The sequence below is a fragment of the Tursiops truncatus genome, chromosome 4 (genome assembly GCF_011762595.2).
Source record: "Tursiops truncatus isolate mTurTru1 chromosome 4, mTurTru1.mat.Y, whole genome shotgun sequence".
NCBI classification, from domain to species: Eukaryota; Metazoa; Chordata; class Mammalia; order Artiodactyla; family Delphinidae; genus Tursiops; species Tursiops truncatus.
Genome location: NC_047037.1, coordinates 644,857 through 665,041, shown reverse-complemented (window position 1 = coordinate 665,041; position 20,185 = coordinate 644,857). Strand labels below are relative to the sequence as shown.

The following is a 20,185-nucleotide window of genomic DNA, read 5'->3' as shown; positions in this document are numbered from 1 at the left end:
CAAAATATTAGGATTAGAAGTTGAAATATAGTCTCAAAAGCCTGGATTAACGGACAAGATCATATTACCAACCTAAAAAGAACGGCTAAATTTCAAAATAAAATAGTTACATTTTGAGATTTTATCCCAACTCTATTGTAGATAGGAAAGGTATAGGCCATTTACTGGTATTTTTAAAATGTTTTATGGCTGATATAAATAGCTTCTGAGTATCAATGTTTAACATGCACCGATATACATACACAGAGTTCCTCAGTTATTATTTTGGAATAGAGGTTTCATTTTTAAGCCAAACTGACAATGTTATCTGTTTATGTCTGATGTGTTTGTGTCTCAGTATCTCACAATTTCCAGATAATCTGAAGCATGTAATTCCTTCCTTTAGTTAGAAACTCTAGATGACTAACATTCTGTGGTGTTGACTGAGCCTCTTCCAGGGCTTAGGGATTTGAGATTTGGGTTTAGAAAGTCTCATCGTCATGGCAATTTGGGATGCTTTTCAATAGAACTCAGGGAAAGTGGTAAATGGTTTCTTAGGAATTATAAGGTCAAGCTATTAGTTCATAAGAAAGAAAGTCAAAGTTAATATGAGGAACAGTTGTGGGTTTTTTGTTTGGTTGGCTTTTTGGGTTTGGTTTGGTTTTGTTTCATGTTGTCCGGACTTGAGAATCCAGGAAGGAAATTAAACTTTGCTGTCATGTGGTGTGTTTGAATTTAGATACTCCTGGAGAGAACCATCCATTTCTTGGAGAAGAACAACCTTCTCATTCTTTCCCTCCCCTCTTCTGTACTTCCCCACCCTGAATGCATGGGAGCTGAGATCAACCTCTTTGCTGTGTGTCTTGGACACCAAGACCAGAGCAACAGCAACTAGGCAGAGGAGAAAAAGGACTGACAACCAATGTCCAAATTATAAAGATTATAAAACTTACAGGACACTAGGAGAGAGAGATGTGGGGAGAAGGGATAAATTAGGAGCTAGGATTAACATACACACGCTACTATATATAAAATAGATAACCAACAAGGACCTACTGTATAGCACAGGGAACTGTACTCAATATTCGGTAATAACATAAATGGGAGAGGAATCTGAAAAAGAATGAATATGTCTATGTGTATAACTGAATCACTTTGCTGTACACCTGAAACTAACACAATATTGTTAATCAACTATACCTCAATAAAATAAAATTTTTAAAAAAGGAGAGAGAGATGGAGACTAAGATTTCCTCATGTTCTTGGTAAATCTGGTGGTTCCCAAAAGAAAAAATGGACAACGGGGACGTGAATGAAAAAGTGTAGGAAAAGTTTAGGGGAAGAAGTTTAGGAAGTGGGAAGAAAAAAGCAAACAAGTAACAAGGAGGTCCATGGCTGACACCTCCTTTCTGAGGCTTACAGGGTATTAGCTATTTCATGTGCATTTCCCAGAAGTGGGTGTAGGATGGGTTGCCATACCCTCCATCCTCTTACCTCGGCTCTCTACTCCTTTGGGGTGGTCCCACAAACCCCTTCAGTTAAGGACTTTTTAAAGGCCTCTTTGAGATCTACTGAGTGGAGAAGCTATTCCCTTCCTTCCTGATCCCTGGTGACTAGATGTAGCTCCCTAGACACAACATGGGAAAGGAAGGAGCTTCTATCTGAAACCAACTACCTGGTGTGAGACACACAAAGGCTGAGTCCCTACAAGCTGCCAGCTTCTCCTCACACAGATCGTAGCTAGAGAGCCTAAGTGAGAGCAGAAAAACAGGAGTGAGACAGGGCTTCTTCTTCGGTTAATATTCCAGTTATGTTCTGCAGTTACAGAACTGACTGTATAGATATGAGACAGTCAATAGAAGAAAGAAATCTGGGCATGATGTACAGGATGACCAACAAGTCAAATAGCTGGTGGGAACCACGCCTGGCAGCCAACGCCCTCCGTCAGGCCTCATGAACTGAGCGCCCAACTTACTCCACGTGGAGACAAGGTCTCTGTAGCAGTTTCTTCATTCGAGTCTGTCATGTCGTCAGTCCCTGTGAAAATTTAGCAGGGGATGGAGATCGGTAAGAGGGAGGCAGTGAGGAGTGACTAGGGCAAGTGATGTGAGCTCTATGGCCTTTAGAATCTGGTCCAGGGAGGCCCTGTCTTGGCTGTACCTTACAGTCACCTGGGAGGACATTAAAGTCCTGGTGTTCACGCCTGGACCAAGTGGCTCAGCATCTTCACGGGTGGGACCCAGGCATCAGTATTTTTGAAGGTCCCCAGGTGATTCCAACATGCAGCCAAGATCGTGAATCACAGCACTTGTACATTTTCATGTCAGGAATCTACCAGGAAGCAAAGATTCAATCCCTCAGCAGCTTAGGAGTTTTGGGAACCCCCTGTGGTAACGTGTAGGTCTACAGAAACTATGCTGCGGGTGACAATGGTTCTCAAACTTAGCTGCACATGGGGGAGACTTCTTTTTTTAAAAAGTCCACTGGCCAGGTCACAGACCAAACAAATTAAGTCAGAATTGTATAGGGGCAGAACACAGGTATCAGTATTTTTTAAGTTTCTTGGGTTATTCCAGGTCCCGTTTCTATGGCTTAATTTCTTCTCAGTTTTATAGGCAGGGAAATCACTGGTGGATGTTGATAGCATCAAGACTCGGGTTCAGCAGGTCTGGGCTGGAGCTCATGCTTCTGCATTTCTCCCAAGGTCCCAGGTGATGCTGACGCTTCTGGTCCATGGACAACACTTGGCTTTGGTCTATTTTCTTGTCAGTAAGACACGAGGGGCACATGTACAAGTCAGCAGCTGCCTTGGGAGTTTCAGAGAAGCCCCTGTGCTCTTGCCAGTGATGAGAGGGAGAGAGGGAGAAGAAAAAACCCCAAAGTCATCATTTCACAACATATACATTACCATATACAATATTATGTTTTATACTTTAAACAATTATAAAGTTATATGTCAATTATATCTCAATAAAAATGGAAAAAAAATCATGGCCTCTCTCAATACCACATTCTTTCATAACCAAGTCTAAATCCCCTGCTCACAGGAGAGAAAATGTACTCAGAATTTTGTGGTCTGTGGGTCCTCACGACTTTTCTGCATTAGGTCTCACTTTTGCTAGTTATGCTGTGGCTAATAGAGCAACTTTCTACCTTTACATGACCGTGCAACTCCAAGAAGTGAGTTTGGAACTCACCTTTAAGAAGGTGTTGTTTGTAGGTTCATATGGAAAACATAAGGAAAAGGCAGGATTCCCAAGAGTGGGGATGTGGCTAATAAAATGAAAGACAACGCAGGGTTCTCCAGCTATCAAATCTCCCCAGGAACACACTGCAGTATAACCTGTGTCAGGTCCTCCTTCCTTCAGTGGAATGGTGGGAAAAGGGACACCATGAAGTAGCTAGCACACAATTGTCCAGCCATTGAAAAGTGTTCAAGAATTCGGAAGCAAAAGACACAGTCCATTAGATCAAATCTAAAATGATAAACTGTAATGTAATAAATGGAATATTCCACACCTTAGGTCCAAGAAATCAATAACCCAAGTTTTGGTTGAGGAGATCTGAAATAATGAATATAAAATATGTGCACATTTTAGCTGAAATGCAAGTGCAAATTAAGTCAATAGAGTAAGGTTGCTGTTATTTATTCATTCAATCGTTCAGAAAAAATCTAGGTCAAGTCCAGTGTTAAACCCTGTGCGTACAGAAAATCAAACAGGATCTCTGTCCTTCATCTATTCATAATCTAACCATGAGAAATGAAGTACAGAGTCTTGAGGCAAAGCCATATGTGCTCACTTCTTCTTTTCACAAGCAGCATGTTTGTTTCTGGAACAAATGCCTTAAGAGGAACCTTGACAAAACCCTTATCTTTAGGAGGCTGTCATTAGAACCACAAATCTACACATACGATGATGTTTGAAAAACAGGGGAAATTTTGCTATGATTTTCAAATATGGGAAGAGTGATTATTCAGAAGTGGGTTGGAACTTATTTCCTCAAGCTCTCTGGAAAGTCAGCTCAGCCCCAGGGGTGATACTTACTGGCAGGCAGATCTGGCTCAGAAAAGAGCAGGACCGGAGGGGACTCACAGCTCAGAGATCCCCGCACACACACTGAGTGTCGTTATGCAGAGCAAGTCCCTCATCCTCTCGGGGGTCTTCACGTGGGCAGTAGGTGACACTTTGTCAGGGGAGAGCTAGGAAGATCATGGCTGTGGGTAGGAGCAGAGGATGACAGACTCAGGAGAACTGCCAAATCTGAACACTCATGGGTGCATTACAGGCTACATGGTCATTGTCTTGTCTATGATGAAAAGAATAATTTTAAGGTGACTCCAGATTTCTCAGACCCTCTTTTCTTTGTAAAACCACACATCTAAGTGGAGGCAGGGGCTGAATGTGCTCATCTAGAGACTGGGGTACAATTGACAGGAGTCACCCAGAGCCTTGGAGGTAAAACGTCCCAGGGGACATTCAGAGAAACTGATGGGAAAGGATCTCACAATCACAACCTAGGAATAAAAGGGAAGATTGAAGAAAGAAGTGGGCACTGAAAAATAAACTACAAGAGGCAAAAATAAAGCCTTGGAAACATGATCAGTACCTCTCCCCCTCACCCCCCGGTCAGTAGACTGGAAGAGGAGATGTGTAGAGGATGGATTTGGGCAAATTACTTTGGATCGGACTGGACATCTTTACATGTGACCAGCCATGTGACTAAGATGCCCGCTGGTACTGAAGAACAAGACACGTTGCCTTAGCCCAGACCCTGGGACCAGCAGCTGGGCTTCGTGTCCATTAAAAGGTGACCAAGGTGAACTGGTTTTCTTATGGTCCTTCCAGCGCATGGCAGGAGTTCCCTCCTTTAGTTACTCACAGGCTTGGTGAATCTCCACCAGATAACTAGGGCTGATAACTAGAGCACACACCCTCCCAGTGTGCTCCAGAGTGGCCAGTACTTAGTGCCGGCCTGGGTGGGAAAGGAGAATCAAGTTGTCTCATATTTCTAAAAATAGCATCTTTGAAAGGATTTTAAACTTTAACATCCTTTGTGTCATTTTCACGCTTCACTCATTCTGTCCAAGTGAAGCTCAGCTTGAATTTCCTAACGATATCTTAGTTAGTTCTCATAACTATTACATGTTAGTTCTCATAACTATTACGTGTGGGTCTCTAGTGATGCTATGACCCATTTGTAAAAAGTTAGTTTCCTTGAAATTACTGTAAAACTATTCTGGAAATAGTATTATTTTCATTAGAATTAATAATGAATCCCTCACCCAATCCACCAGACTTTTTTTTTTTTTTTTTATTCTCACTGTAGCTCAGTTCTCACTGTAGAGAACTACAGTGGCTGAGTCACTCAACCCAATGGCTGAGTCCCAGCCATTGAATTCTGCTCCTTAAGTCACCAATGGACAAACTTTATTTGATCATTCTAGGATTGGGGTTTAAACATTAGGTTGTTTAATTTTTAAAAATCAGGATGAAATGACAAACCATTTCTTGACTCAGCGAGTTGACTGCGGATAATTCACTTGCGAACCCTTCTGTTGGGGCAGATTTGCAGACCTCAATCAACACAAAGGGAACCTTTCATAAAAGCTTTTCTCTGCCACAATGTTTTGCTACCTTATTCTCAAAAAGCAAGCCTTCTGTGAAGCTGCCTAACACACTACATGATTTAAAGTGTTTTTTATCTCACTTAAAATATTGCCGCACTAAAAAGTAAGATCAAGGAATAGTAGGTGTCACAGGGATAAGACAATTTTAAAAAATTGTCTTATCCCTGTAATTACCGATTTACCCTATTGCTTCCCTTCTTTGTGTTTGTCATTATCTTTTCATGTTTTCAGTTCTTATTCTTTGCTCTCTGTTTCATCAGCCTTTCTTCCCTTTACCCCTTTTGCTTCCCAGGGCAGACCACCCTAACATATATGCCATAGGACATTTCTAGAGAAGTAGATTTTTCATGAATTTTCAAAGAGACAGATTCTTTTTATGCAATCATACCTCCTTTGCAATGGAAGGTGCATGTGGGTTATAAGATGCTTCTAGACTTCTCAGCCTCTTTGGATCTGGAGATGAAGGGGGAGAAAAGTTTTCTATTTTTATCTGTGAAACTTTCACTTGACATCTACAGCTCTGCTTGCAGATGATTTTTATCACTTTAAAAGTTTAAAGAGGACAAAGACTGATCCACTTCTTTTCTAAAGAAAAGAACTACAGCAATTGTGATAATCTTGTAGAAATAATGCCCTCTCAAGGAAAAATTGTTTTCAACTGAGAGGTTTCTGGGATTCTACAGCATTCTTCTGCAAGAATGAGCAGGTGTCCAAAGGGTGGAGATTTTTATAATTCAACTGGAGTTCATACACCAGGAAAAATAAGTGGTCAGCTCCAGAAAGACCCACCATGTTGGAATTTGGCAGATGGCATCAGGGCTGTAGTTCAATTCAGGGTCAATATATAGCCAATCCACGTGAATTCCTATTAATCCTATAACCCTACTTTTATTCTTATTTCTCCAGTGCTGAACTTAGAGCCTGGCTCAAACTAGGCTCTGAATAAATTTCGTTTTTTTTAAAAAAGGAATAAATATTTGTTGAGTGAAGGCTTACTGGGACTCTTTTTATTGTGAAGGAATAAAGGGGAAGGGGAACCATTCACATAAATACAAACTCTAGTGGTTCCCCACGGCAGTGACATTAGCTATGGTGGTCTTAGGTCCATCTCACGAGCAACTCTTTGAAGACACCCAAAGCCTTGTAAAGCAGGGGTCCCAGGACCTTGTAAAATCCGTCACTGACATAGATTACATAGGTGGGTCATGGTCTCCCATATATGAAGTTAGAGCTGTCACATTCTGATGGCTTTTTAAAGTAAAAAGTTATTTAAAATTTGAATTTATAAAGCACCTCAAGGTTAAAAAATACTAAGGAAAACTTTTTTTTTGTGTGTGTCCAGAAGTGTGGATCAAATGTCAGTACTGAAAGGGTTTAAGCTCTCAAATAATATTGACAGAAAAATATACAACAGCCACAGACAAACGGAAAACAAAAACATCAGTTACGATTCTTGTTGAGACTGACTTCTCTATATTGAGCATATTAATCATGCATGTCATGGTGCTTTTGGAAGAGGGGAGGAAAAAAGACGGGAGAAATGAAGATCAAGACGGCAGGGTAGAACAACGCTAAGCTCACTTCCCCGCATGAACACATCAAAAATACGTCTACATGTGGAACAATTCTCACTGAAAACAGATTGGAGACCGGAAGGAAGACTCCCATACAGCCACGGCTGTAAAGAAAGATTCGCATGGAATCAGGGAGGGAGGGAAGAAAGCGACCAGGTCAGAACCCACACAGAAGAGCCGGGGGATACCCCAGGGTTGGCGATCCTCCCTGGGGAGCGAGGGGTTTAAACGGAGTATAATTTATAAAAATACTGAACCTTCAATATGTTCTACACCTGAAACTAACATGATATTCTAAATCAACTCTACTTCAGTATAAATACATAAATGTATATATACATAAACAGACAAGATTCCTGAAACAAAACAAAACTGACCTCACTTTTAAAACCTTTCTTAAATAATACCCTGGGTATTTAATTACAAATCCACGTGGTAGGTAAGGGTGGGTGGATGAAGTACTAACTCTCTGGCTTTATGTCATTCATTTATTCTTTTATTCACTTACACCATCGGCCATTTCAAAAATGACAGCTTTCAAGGAAGCTTGAAAATATTTAGACAATACAGAAAAGTAATGTTTTATCTGTTTAACAATTTACTTTTGGGGTAAATCACTGCCTAGAAATAACTGAGTGAGGTCGCTAACCATCACCCAGGAGAGATCTTTCCTGAAAATAGGTAGGGCAAAATAGCGTAAATGCTGTACATTGAAGAAAATGAAGGTAAATTTTGCCTCCTTTATTGAAAAGGAAATTCCTTTGGCTTTCTATCTAGCATACCATCCTATCTCTTATAGCCAGGCAGCATCCTGTTACCAGAGTTGTGGTTCCCTTGTCTCCTGGGAAGGGCAGCTCATTGGAGACAAGGTGGTAGGTGGAATGGATGGATGTTGCATGGGCCAAGCACTCAGAGGAGCAGGTCATGGGTTGGGGAGCATGAGATGGGCCCTCGTTCTCCTGTGATCCTACAAAACTCTAACAAACACAAGCTGGCTTTCTTAAGAAGTTTACCAGGATTGGCAGAGTGAAGAGTTCAGCAGCAAAACTAGAAGTAAGAGGTGTCTAAATTGAACATCTGAAATGCAGGGTCAAAGTGGAGGGTGCCAGGAGGATTTGACTGGAAATCTTCAGAGATCTCAGGACAGCCACATTTTTCAAAATCTCTGATGAAGTAAGGGCCTGGGTGACAGGTTGCGTATGGCTGCAGAGTCAATAGCAAGCCACCAACTGCCTTCTTCCCGTCTACTCCATTATTGCCCTATTCACATCATCATTCTTCCATCTTTGAGCCACTGATCGATGTTCTGGAAGATGACTATGTGATCCTTACCTATTGACTTCATTCAGGGTCTTCCTACATTCGATTCACTGAAGGTAACACTTACTTAGCTTCAGTGAATTTATGCATCAGAATTCATCTACTGCTTAAAAAAGTAATTGACTCTTCTCTTCCAGGGAGGAAAGTTTTAATTGTGTTAAATTGTGTTAACTAGATACTTGTGTCTCATTGCTATTTCCAATTTTGCCTGAAGGTCTCAGGTTGGTATTTCACTAAGTTCTATTTTTAATTCATTCTCCTTGAAGGAGATACACCCCTAGATGGGGCGACCCATGGGGCCAGAGCCCTGGGAGAAATGGAAGAACATAACATTCTACGGGCGCAAAAGTCTCCCTTCAAACCAGCTCCAAGAACTGTGCTGGGAATTCCCCGGCAGTCCAGTGGTTAGGCCTCTACGCTTTTACTGCAGGGGCTGCAGGTTCAATCTCTGGTCGGGGAACTAAGGTCCCCCAAGCTGCACGGCCAAAAGAAACAAAACCTTCACCTTCACCAAAAACACAGAATCTCTGTGCTAAGGAGAATGCCCTCATCTAGCAGGGAGTAGCATCTTGATGTTCACGACAACGGCATCATCTTTCTGTATCCAGCTGGGTCCCTTCAAGCTCAGGCCCAGCGCCCTGCTCACTGAACAGTTCTCTGAGGCAAAGGGAAGTGGCACCTTGGGGTGATGAGAGTCCCTTCGTGACTCACTCACGTGTTAGTTCATATGCTGGCTGTAGCCCTTGTTTGCTGTGACAGAACGTACAAAGCAAATAAAATAAACAGACAATGATGGTGACGAGCCAGCTTTGTCTAGGTCACATTGCCCCTCATTGTAATTCTAGCTCCAACCCATCAGGCATTTGGGAATTCATGTGAACCATGTAGTACAGCGAGCCCAGGAATCAGAGGCCCGGGGTCCTACTCACTAGCAGGGTGGCCTCAGACAAACCATCGCCTTGTCTGTCAAGTAGTCCCTCAATGAAATAGAGACTGTGGCAAGATCATTCTGGGGGCTCCTTCCTTAGCAGAAGTCCTGGAGACTCCATTCACAAGTCCTATCTTCATTCTGTGGTTTATGAAATAAAGTTCAAATGTATCAGCTTGGCTTTCCATGCCCTCCGCCCTCTGACTCCAACTTAGGCTCATGTCCTTTCCTCCCTGCACACCCAGCACACGATCCATTCTGAAGAAGGTGGGAGAGGAGTGTGCTCATCCTGAACCTCACAAAACCCGTGACATCTGTCGGCCTCCCCAAAGCGCCTCCCAGGAACTAAGCCATTTTTCCCTTCATTGAGTGCCCAAGCTAGCCCAGAATGTGGCATTTTCTAATTGCTCAATAAATACTTGTAAAATGAAGGAATTCCACGTGTTGCTTTCCCCAAGGTCATTTGTTTTTCAAGTGGTGATGTGCAAAGGTTAAAATGGCTGATTTTCAAGTCCAGTAGCTAGTGAGCACATTTCTGAAGGATAGGGGAGTCTACTGATGCCCTTGAAGGTTTATCTTGTAGGTGCCTGTATACCCTATGTATCCCCCCAATTCTGTCCTTATTCTCAGCCCTTTTTTTCATGCATTTGCTGGGTCCTGGCATGGCTTTCTCGCTGCCTCTCATTTTTCCAAGCCCTGTACCACCCGTGAAGGGTTCTCAATCTCCAGGCCCATACTTCTTTCCTCTTCTAAAGTCCTATATGGCTACCATTCACCTTTTACTTATTAATATGTAACATTTCACAGGGAAAAGCACAGAGATCAGGAGACTCAGATTCTTGTCCTAAATCAGTACTGAAATTATGAATAAGTGTCTTCACGGAGCCTAATAATGAGGAGGTCTGATGAATCTGGCCTCCAAATAAGTTTCAACTTTTGTGATTAGTGAATGATAGGGTCCATGTGGAGCAGGGTTCCGTAAAGATTTCTAAGGCAGTCCTTGCCATAAGTGGGAAAGAGCTTAGTTAGCAACTTTTGCTGTGGCCAGAGCAGGAATGGCGTCCGAGCACGAGACCCAACTTAACTCAACTTAAGCTGAACTTTCAACTTCCAACTTAACTCAACTTAAGCTGAACTTTCTCTGTCTTTAAAATGAAGATAATCGTGCCTTCTTTGCCTTGCAATTGCTTGACTTCCAAGACTTTTAAGAATGTACGAAGAAATGCTTTGTAAATGTACGTGTGCTCAATGAATATGTATTAATAGAACGTATGGCCTCCCTTCCTCCTGACAAAGTTCATGCTTGATTCCTGTCCTCACTGGCGACAAGAGATCAGAGGGAAAAAGATAACACCAGCTTCCAAGGGCTGCTATACTCAACCACGCTCTGACACAGAGATTCCATCATATTCAGGATCAAAACTCGTCTTCTTCTGATTTCTGAAACTCAGGCCTGAGATAAGCATATTGCTGCACTGAACTGAAAATAAAATCATCCAGCCTGGGGCAGCAGTAAGTCTCTAAGTTTCACAGAGATGCTACAGAATCACTGTGAGCCTTGCAGAGGTCCAGGGTGCCCAGGGTCCATGTAATTTCTATTACTGACCTTCCATCTTGGCAAAAGTACACAATGCCCCATACATGCCCCTACGTCACATGTAGGGAGAAAAAAAAAATCTCCAAAGAAGAAAGTCTAATGCTTACGGTACATACTATAGATTGCTTGACTCAACAGATTCTAGCTCGCCTTCCTGAGCTATAGAAACTGTCACACTAAAAATTATATTTTAAAACTGTCAGGGAATTCCCTGGTGGTCCAGTGGTTAGGACTCCACGCTTCCACTACAGGGGGCAGGGGCTCGATCCCCGGTCGGGGAAACTAAGATCCCGCATGCCTCACAGTATGGCCCAAAACAAAACAAAACTGTTATGAAGGTAGAAATCCACAAGTAAACTAAACTGCACCACACAGACACAATCCCACATGTCTTAGCAGGGAAGGGAGAAAATCGAAGCAGTGCCCCACATTGAGAAGATCCAAGTTTTGGCAAGCAGGGCTATAGTTATTCTGGACCGTAGAGTGTGTTCTGAGGTCTAGGCATATGGCATATATGCTAGGGTGGCTCTGCCCTGGCATCTGGTAGGGGATGTCAGTACTGATATTCCTAGTGAAGAGCTTCATTGCATCTGGCTTCATTGTTCTTCACCTAGTAACATCTAAGACCGAACCCCTGTGAACTGCTTGAACCAAATCACATCTCCGTCCGATTAATAGCTATAGTTAATAGCTATAGTCAATTCTGTTGTCAGTGACTAACAACCTCAACCAAGAGTACTACATCACAGCACCCTAATGAGAATGAAAAAGAACCATGGAATTCAGATTTGACAACATATTTGGAAAAGGTGAAAAGAGGTGTTACTTTTAAAAATCAATTTTTAAATATGTAGTATCTCTATTATGAAGTTGAGAGAAAAATAGAGTTCTTTTTTCTGTGATTGTAGTCAATTTAGTGCTATAGGTATGCAAGTTTTATATAGTCATAAAGTCTGTAGTTGCTGTTGTTGTTGTTTTTGGTAAAGTCCATTTTTGTTTAATATTTCCAAACCTTTCTTCTAAATCTGTTGTCCTCAAGTTAAGAATAGCAGTTTCCTGCCAAAAGTTAATAATAAAAATATATATATATATATATGTATTTTTTTTTTGCAGTACGCGGGCCTCTCACTGCTGTGGCCTCTCCCGTTGCAGAGCACAGGCTCCGGACGCGCAGGTTCAGCGGCCATGGCTCACGGGCCCAGCTGCTCCACGGCATGTGGGATCTTCCCGGACCGGGGCACAAACCCACGTCCCCCGCATTGGCAGGCGGACTCTCAACCACTGCGCCACCAGGGAAGCCCAATAAAAATATTTTAATTAACGTTGGGAAAGTTTCCTATTTTGCAAACACTGTTATTTTAGAATTATGATTTATAAAATTAACACAGTGTTAACCATATTTTGCCCTTCTGGGGACCTTCTGCTGGAGGACTTGTAGTTTTTCAGGTCTAGGATCTTGAGGGACTACATATAAATCATTGTTTGAGTCTTAGAAGAAATTTGAGAGGCAGAGACACCTTATTGTAGACAAGAGAAGAGAGCCAGCCAAATGTTAGTCTAACAACAGTCTACCACCTTATTCTTGCAAAAAAAAAAAAAAAAAAAAAAAGGCCTTAAATGATAGTTAACCAGGCTATTAGTCTACTGAACTCTGAGGTCTCTATGATGAAGAAGGCTGGGTTACAAAGTCACATGGCCCTCCATAACCTTACAGCATCTCAAGGAGGCACCTGCACTATAATTCAACCTGAATGCTACATTTTCCTATCAGAAGAAACTTCTAAGATTACACATTTAAAGACACATGAAAAAATCAGATTTCTGCCTTAAGTGTTTCACTTCCTAGTCTTGGTGATTGTTTAGGGAGTTGGTTTGGTTCCTGAAGCTCATGGCTTAAATCCCTGTTTAAGACTTTATGAATATGACTGGCTGTATTATTTACATCCTGTCTGTTTCATAAGATTGCTGTCTCTTGTGTTACCCAATGTGTAACCAGGCCTCCAACAAAATTAATGAGGGCTAAACATCTTGAGGCAGTCGATCATATAAATAACTCTAAATAGAATAATTGTGATAGTGCAACTCTAGATATGGGAAGAAGCAACAAGGGAAACATTTCCTGGATCATAATAGACTAGTAAGACAGGTGATTCTGTTACCGAGTCCAAGCTCACTCTGCTCGCCGCATGACAGGCCAATAAATTGGAGACGTGGTGTTGAGGCAAGAAATAGTGACTTAATTCAGAGCCTGCAGACTGAGAAGACGGTAGACTTGTGTCCTAGAGTACCATCTTGTCAGGGTTTGGATGCCCCTCTTTATAGCACAAAGAGGGGGAGGAGATGAGGAAGTAAATAAAAAGACCGTAAGTTTTGCAAAATATCCCCTGGAATGGCCAGCCTCAGAGAGGGGATGTGTTGATTTCTTCTTCCTTGCAGCCATCCCCAGGTGGACAGGGTCAGGATGTTTGCCTGAACAAAGGCACTTTGCTTTAACATTCAGGGAGAGGGGCGAGGTTCCCGCAGGCAGGCCATTACGTATAGACAATATCCTTTTGGCCAACAAAAGCAACAGGAAGAAAAGGTTAAAGTAAAAGAAACAGATGCAATGTGTAGTCAGAATTGGCTCTTCCCTGTTACAATTCAGAGAATTTTCATGTTCAGCGCTGGATTTAGACTCCAAATCCGGAGAATTTTAGATTATCAACAGGGCCTAATCAAAAAAAACAGCACATTGAGCGGCCTGTCAACAGAATCCTCACCTGATGAGCCATTTTTTTTCAGTTGACATATATCATAATCCAGCAGGATGACAGTTTGAAGAATTTGGTCTGGAACACAGAAAAGAGCCCTTGGCACTTGATTCGTGGAAAAAGGAGTGAATTATCCCCACTCACTCTATCTTCCCTACTAAGACTTGATTTGGTTCATTTGATGGTAAGTCTTCATCTTTCAGCTGTTTCCATGTACTCGTATGCTTTTGTCAGATTTGACTCCCTGCCTCCTAAACTAATGTTAATTTAAAATCTCACATCACCTAGCCGTTTCACTGAAATGTACGAGTATTTAATGCCAGCATTTAATTGCCCAAGACATTAAAATAACTATCAAAATGCCAAGCTTGGCAGAAAGAGCCTATTGTCCGTAAATGACATTTTCAGTGGTTACTTTAAAGGGCTCGGCAGCTGTCATCCCCTGGGCAAGAGCTGGCAAATTGTTTTGCAAAATATCAACTTCTCTCAAAATAGAAACACATTCTGCTGATTATCAGTGCTTCTCTTTGAAAAAGATAATTACAATACTTTACTCTTGGACGGTTCTTCGTACCTTATAAACCACTCTATTATGTCATCTCTTGAAATTAATTCTTATTCCCTGTTCATGAAAAAGGAAATCACGATCGTTTCAATTATCAGTCAAATATTTAAGGCTTCCTTGTATATTTCTTGTCTTTCTTGATGTTGGGTTTGGTCATGTGACTTGCTTTGACCAATAGAATTGCTTAGTGTCTATGAGGTAAACAAAGGCAGGGATCTAGCTTGCCATGTTGGGCACACCTTCCGGGCTTCTTCTGTTGTGTGAAGAGCTTCCCCCACGTATCTCCTGTGCCTTCCACCCAGGCCACAGAATTAGCCCATGCAGAGGACTGAGTTTAATCCACAGCGAGGAGACAAGCCCAGCTCACCCCTTGAAGCAGAGCCACTCCAAATCGGCCGATCTGCAGTGGATCTACCAACTACAAACACGGGAATACATACCCATTGTTGTAACTGAGTTTGGTTACAAAGCATTATTGTCGGTACAGAACCTGAAGTTTAGAGAGGTTGGAAAATTTTCCCAGCGTGACACGGCTGGTAAGTGTTGACGATGAGATTCACACCCAGGTCTGTTATACTCTGAATAGATTGCTTTCCCTACTGTACAGCTCAGTGGGGCGTGAATAAGAGAAAATATCCTTCGTGCACTTATTCTTTCACTGTCCTTTAGAGGCACCCCTCCATAGCCCCATGTTCAGTGGAATGGTTTTGTGAAGGCAGAGCAAAGAAATATACTTTTCTCTTTTAGTTCTATATGTCAGAGCAGATTCTAGATGAGACAGGAAGCCCAGTCCCTCATGTCTTGTTAATGTCTTTCAAGTTAAGGCAGACTTGAAATCGAAACTTCAGAAGACTAGAGATTAAAGAAGGGATATATCGTTGTGATTAAGAGCACAAACTTTGGAATCAAGCAGACTTAGGCTTCAATACTGGTTAACACTCTATGTGTGAGAGATATATATATAGATATATAATTTGGATACATTGTTTAATTTTCCTAAGCTTTAGTTTCCTAACATATAAAATGAGTGCGGTACTAAGAACCTCATAGGATTATCCTGAAGATAAATGGCCTGATATAAAAATAGGGTCTGATGCCTATTAGTATTAAAATTATGGATTCTAGAATTAGGCTGTCTGATGAGGCTGTGTGATCTTTCATTTAATGTGTGGACTTAGGTGAATTCATAAACTCTGTTCATTAGACTACTTTCATATAAAATGGGGACAAGATTGTATTTATAGGATTACTTCATAGATTAAATATGATAATAAATGATCTGACATACATTATGTATTTAATATATTTTAGCTATTATTTTTCTTTCTTAATAAGTACAGAGTAAAGAGTAGCTTTATTAAAAAAAATTCATTATGATTATTCTACACTCTGATGCTATAGGGGATTGGAAAATTCTGGTAAATTCTCAATCTCTTTGCAGGGAGACTTTTTTGAGTATACACTCAGTGCTGAACATGAAAAGAAAATTTCCAAAGGACAATTTGCTAAAAGCTTAAACTTTTAGAACGAGAACCTTGATCACATGTTACGTGAACATTCTTATTTTATAGAATGTTACCGTGCAAACCAAAGCCCAAGTCCCTTACTCCCAAATGCCAGGGAGAAAAGGATGGTATGTGTGTGTGTGTGAGACACTAAGGCTTTCAAAGGCCAGACAGGTAACATAAATGCATATGGAATAAGAAAATAGTGAGTTGTGAGTACAGGTGAAAATGTAAAAATTAAGCCCTGCTTTAAGAAATTCAGTTTCCAAATTCTGAACACATTATGTTGGCAAAACAAGGCATGTGTACAAGGTACATTCCACTGATGTCTCTCTTTGGGTGGCAGGGGAGAGCATTTGTTTCACAGCCCTAGCTGGCAGTGGAAGGTAGTGAGATATTTCTGTGTTCACTGATGCAGTGAGGGTGTCAGATGTCCTTGAGCATCTATTTGCATGGGCTGATTTCTACTCAGAAGAGACTGTTCTGAAGGTTTGTGTACAGGTCCAGGGAACAGATCCTGGAAAGGAGTGGTGAGCTTGCTGTCCACCCACCCTTGTGCCGGAGCGTGCTGCAGAGTTGGGCAGGGTGATGTGTGAATGGAACCTCTAGGACTGTGCGTTAAATCACATGTATGTGTAGTGGCCCTGCAGCACCAGGGACCATGGAGTTACATCAGAGCCCTGTGTAGGGATGACTGTTTTCTGAGAAGCCCTGTGACCCGAGCAGCACAATGTGAGGCCCTACCAGCGCGTAACACAAAAGAACAAACACATCTTCCCCTACTGGTATAGAACAGACAGGGGGTGATTCTCTTTATGTCATTGTTTTGTTTTTGTTTTCAATTTAATTTTTATTTTATATTGGAGTATAGTTGATCAACAATGTTTTATTAGTTGCTGGTGTACAACAAAGTGATTCAGTTATACATATACATATATTCATTCTTTTTCAGATTCTTTTCCCATATAGGTCATTACAGAATATTGAGTAGAGTTCCCTGTGCTATACATCGGGTCCCTGTTGGTTATCTCTTTTATATAGAGTAGTGTGTATGTGTATGTCGATCCCAAACTCCTAATTTAACCCTCCCCCAACTTTTCCCCTTTGGTAACCATAAGTTTGTTTTTGAAGTCTGTGAGTCTGTTTCTACAGACAAATACAGATAAGTTCATTTGTATCGTCTTTTTAGGTTCTGCATCTAAGTGATGTCATATGATGTTAGACAGGGAGTCATTCTAACAGGAGACAGTGTCACCCCTCGGGGAAGCCCAACAGATGAGGAAAGAAGTGCGTCATTTGTAAAACTAAATTCCAAAATGATTTGACTGTTTGGTTATTTTTCATTCAAGCAACTTTGATGGGAAGTGAAATACTATTTTTATCCATGTATTAGAGAAAGCTGGAGCCCTGCCATGTCACGTCAGTCATGTCATTCTGAGCCCTCCTGAGTCTGGTGTAGATGGCAGATTCCAGAAGATGCCTGGGTGTGCAGGCTTCTTCCGGAGAGCATGGCTTTCCCCAGAGGGCTCTAGAAACCTTTACTTCTCAGGGCCTGAACAAAAGGGCAAAAGCTAGAGGAATCTGAATTTGAATGTCATGGTTACTTTCCTCTTATTCAACCACAGGCTGGAAAGTTCTTCGGAAACAAATAGACGAGGCCCTGATTTTGAATAAATGCCAGTGAACATTATACAGTTTCAAAATAGGCTAGTTACTAATTTTAGGAAAAATTATATTCAGAGATATTGCTACCTTGCAACTGTGGCCCATGTTTTGATGATGACATGTCAAGTTCTATCCTGTTATATCTGTACATCTATATTTGTATCTATATTTTACAAGAACCTTTCAAATTGAATCCTGTTGTCTGCATTTGAAAGATGGAAAATAGAGGCTTTGAAAAGTCAGCAACGTGCCCAGGATTACCCAGGAGGTGTTCAAACCCAAGCCTGATTGATTCCAAATCTGCAGTATCTACTCGGCTTCAGAAATCTCTGGACCTAACGTGTACGTCGCATTGACCATAATGTTTTGTAACCCACAGCTAGTTGCTCCACTATTATTTTCATTGCTTATCCATGTGGACATTATCCAGAACCTCCTCAGCCTTCTGGTTCACTGTCTGTGTGCACAGCATCCCATTAAGTTCAGCACTGAATCTATTTCATCAAGTCCCTTGGTCCACGGAGAAATGAGTCATCACTGGCCCACTGATCCCATAGGTTGGAGCTATGGGATCATCCACTCACCCCTTCATCGACAGTTTCTTTATTTATGTCTGCACTTGAGATGATTGTAAGTAGGAAGAAAACTCCTGGCCTGACTTTTCAAGAAACATAGATTCACATATATAAATATTTATCTTTGAGAGGAGCCTTTTACCCTTCACAACTAAGGGGGACAGAAACTTGCTGCATCTTTTTAACTGAAGAGAGACTCTGTTTCCTTCCAACTGTGGGTCACTGCTTTGTCTCATTCTTTTCAGATTCTTTTTTAAAAATACTTTTTTATGGTAAATTGATGTATGAAAAGCTGAGCATATTTAATGCATACAATTTGATGATAATGTGTATTGGATTTAATGTACACAGTTTGGACATATACATACACCCAGCTGTGAAAGCATGACCACAATCAAGGTAATAGACATAACCATCCCCTCCAAGGTTTCCTTGTGTCCCTTTGTTTTGTGTGTAGGGGAGATAAGAAAACTTAACATGAGATCTACCCTCTTACATTTTTGAGTGCATGATATAGTATTAACTACAAGTACTATTTGCACAGCACATCTCCAGAACTTATTCATCTTCATAACTAAAATTTTATGCCCATTGGACAAGGGTTCCCCGCATATTGACCTTTGCAGAACATCCCATTAGGCACAAGATGATGACTTAATGAGTCTATTATGATGCTAAGGAACTGTTTGTTGAGAGAGAAACTCCTCGCAGCATATTTACTATTCCCTGTGCATCCCTGATTCCCAGAAAGAGATGGAAAACCTATGTAGAATAATCATATAAGTTTAGTATTAAAAATGCATTACCAAGAACTTACTGTATGCAGAGGAAAAGAAATGTTTGCCTCTAAGATTTTCCCAGGAAGAAAAGATTATGCAAGGAAAAGAGAAAGTGTGGAGATACGTTTGATTTTGGGGTAGGGACTCTGTACTATGTCATCAAATGGACAATGAGCAAGGGGGAAACGGTGTACACTGAGATTACTCTGGTGACTTGCAGTTCTGATCAACTTGTCAGGACGACGCAGAGGCTCACGTTTCACAAGCAAGAGCTCTGAACGATGGTTTTAGCATGCCGGAGAGCTCAGTAACTGAGAAGTTTTCCACCTTATGGTGGATGTGTGTCTAATCACAGGAAGGAATCTTTTTTAAAATGATTTATTTGTTTGTTTTGCATTTCTCCACTCAGCAGCAGAAAATCTTGGACTGGAGCCCTCAGTTACACTCTGCTTGAGTGCCAATTTCCAGTGTTTTAAAATGAATCTTTCAATGAATACTAATGTTCTCAAAAGAAAGTACGCAGAGGCCAGCAAAACAGTGTTCATGGCTTCAGGAGGAGAAAATGGGGAAAGCATTAAACTGGAAGTGCATGAACCCAATTTCTAATCCCAGCTCTGCTTTGTACCAACTGTGTGACCTTAGGCAACTCACCTTACCTCTCTCTGGGCCTTAGCTTTCTCCTCTGTAAACTAAGTAAAGACTTCTGAGTCGTCCAATACAATAGTCCCCAAGTATGTGAATTAAATTAAGATTCACTTTCTCAGTAACACTAGTGAACTTTAAAGTGCCACATGTGGTTACTGGCTACAGTATTGCTATAGCACAGATTGTAAACCATGTTCATCCTTAAAGAAAGTTCTTCCGAATAGTCTAGTAGAGATGATGTGTCTGTTCTATTCTGACTCAAAACTGTTGAATCTGTGCCCACATGCCATCTGTGTAAATCAGGATGATAAAGCATGGACTCCTGGCCCTAGAACAGTAGTGCTTGTCTGCTAAACTTGCTAATGAGGGTGGCATTTGTGACAGAGTGGTGAGGTATTGGCTGGGATCACTGTTCACCCACCAAGCAGATGCAACATGAAACACGATGGAAAACCCCACCAAAGAAGAATGAAAGAGAGAGGGGCTGGCAGATGGCACCCCTGCATTCCCATCCCCAAACCTCCCACGTGGTCAAACCTCAGAAAGGAGCAGAAATATTAGACCCAGCCCTCAGAGAACAAGGGTGTTTATTGTATACTTACCCAGTGATTCTGGATTTTGTCCAGTGATTCTGGATAATTATCCAGTGATTCTGGATAATTCACAATTTAGAA

At 41.4% G+C, this 20,185-nt stretch overlaps 1 long non-coding RNA gene across 1 annotated transcript in view; it reads left to right on the top strand.

Moving 5' to 3' along the window:
- The first annotated feature begins 14,614 nt into the window (after nucleotides 1-14,614).
- LOC141278437 (uncharacterized) overlaps nucleotides 14,615-20,185 on the top strand; it is a 36,968-nt gene continuing 31,397 nt past the window's right edge. The window contains exon 1 of the long non-coding RNA XR_012331188.1: nucleotides 14,615-14,878. This is a non-coding gene — a long non-coding RNA (uncharacterized lncRNA). The remainder of the gene's footprint in view (nucleotides 14,879-20,185) is intronic.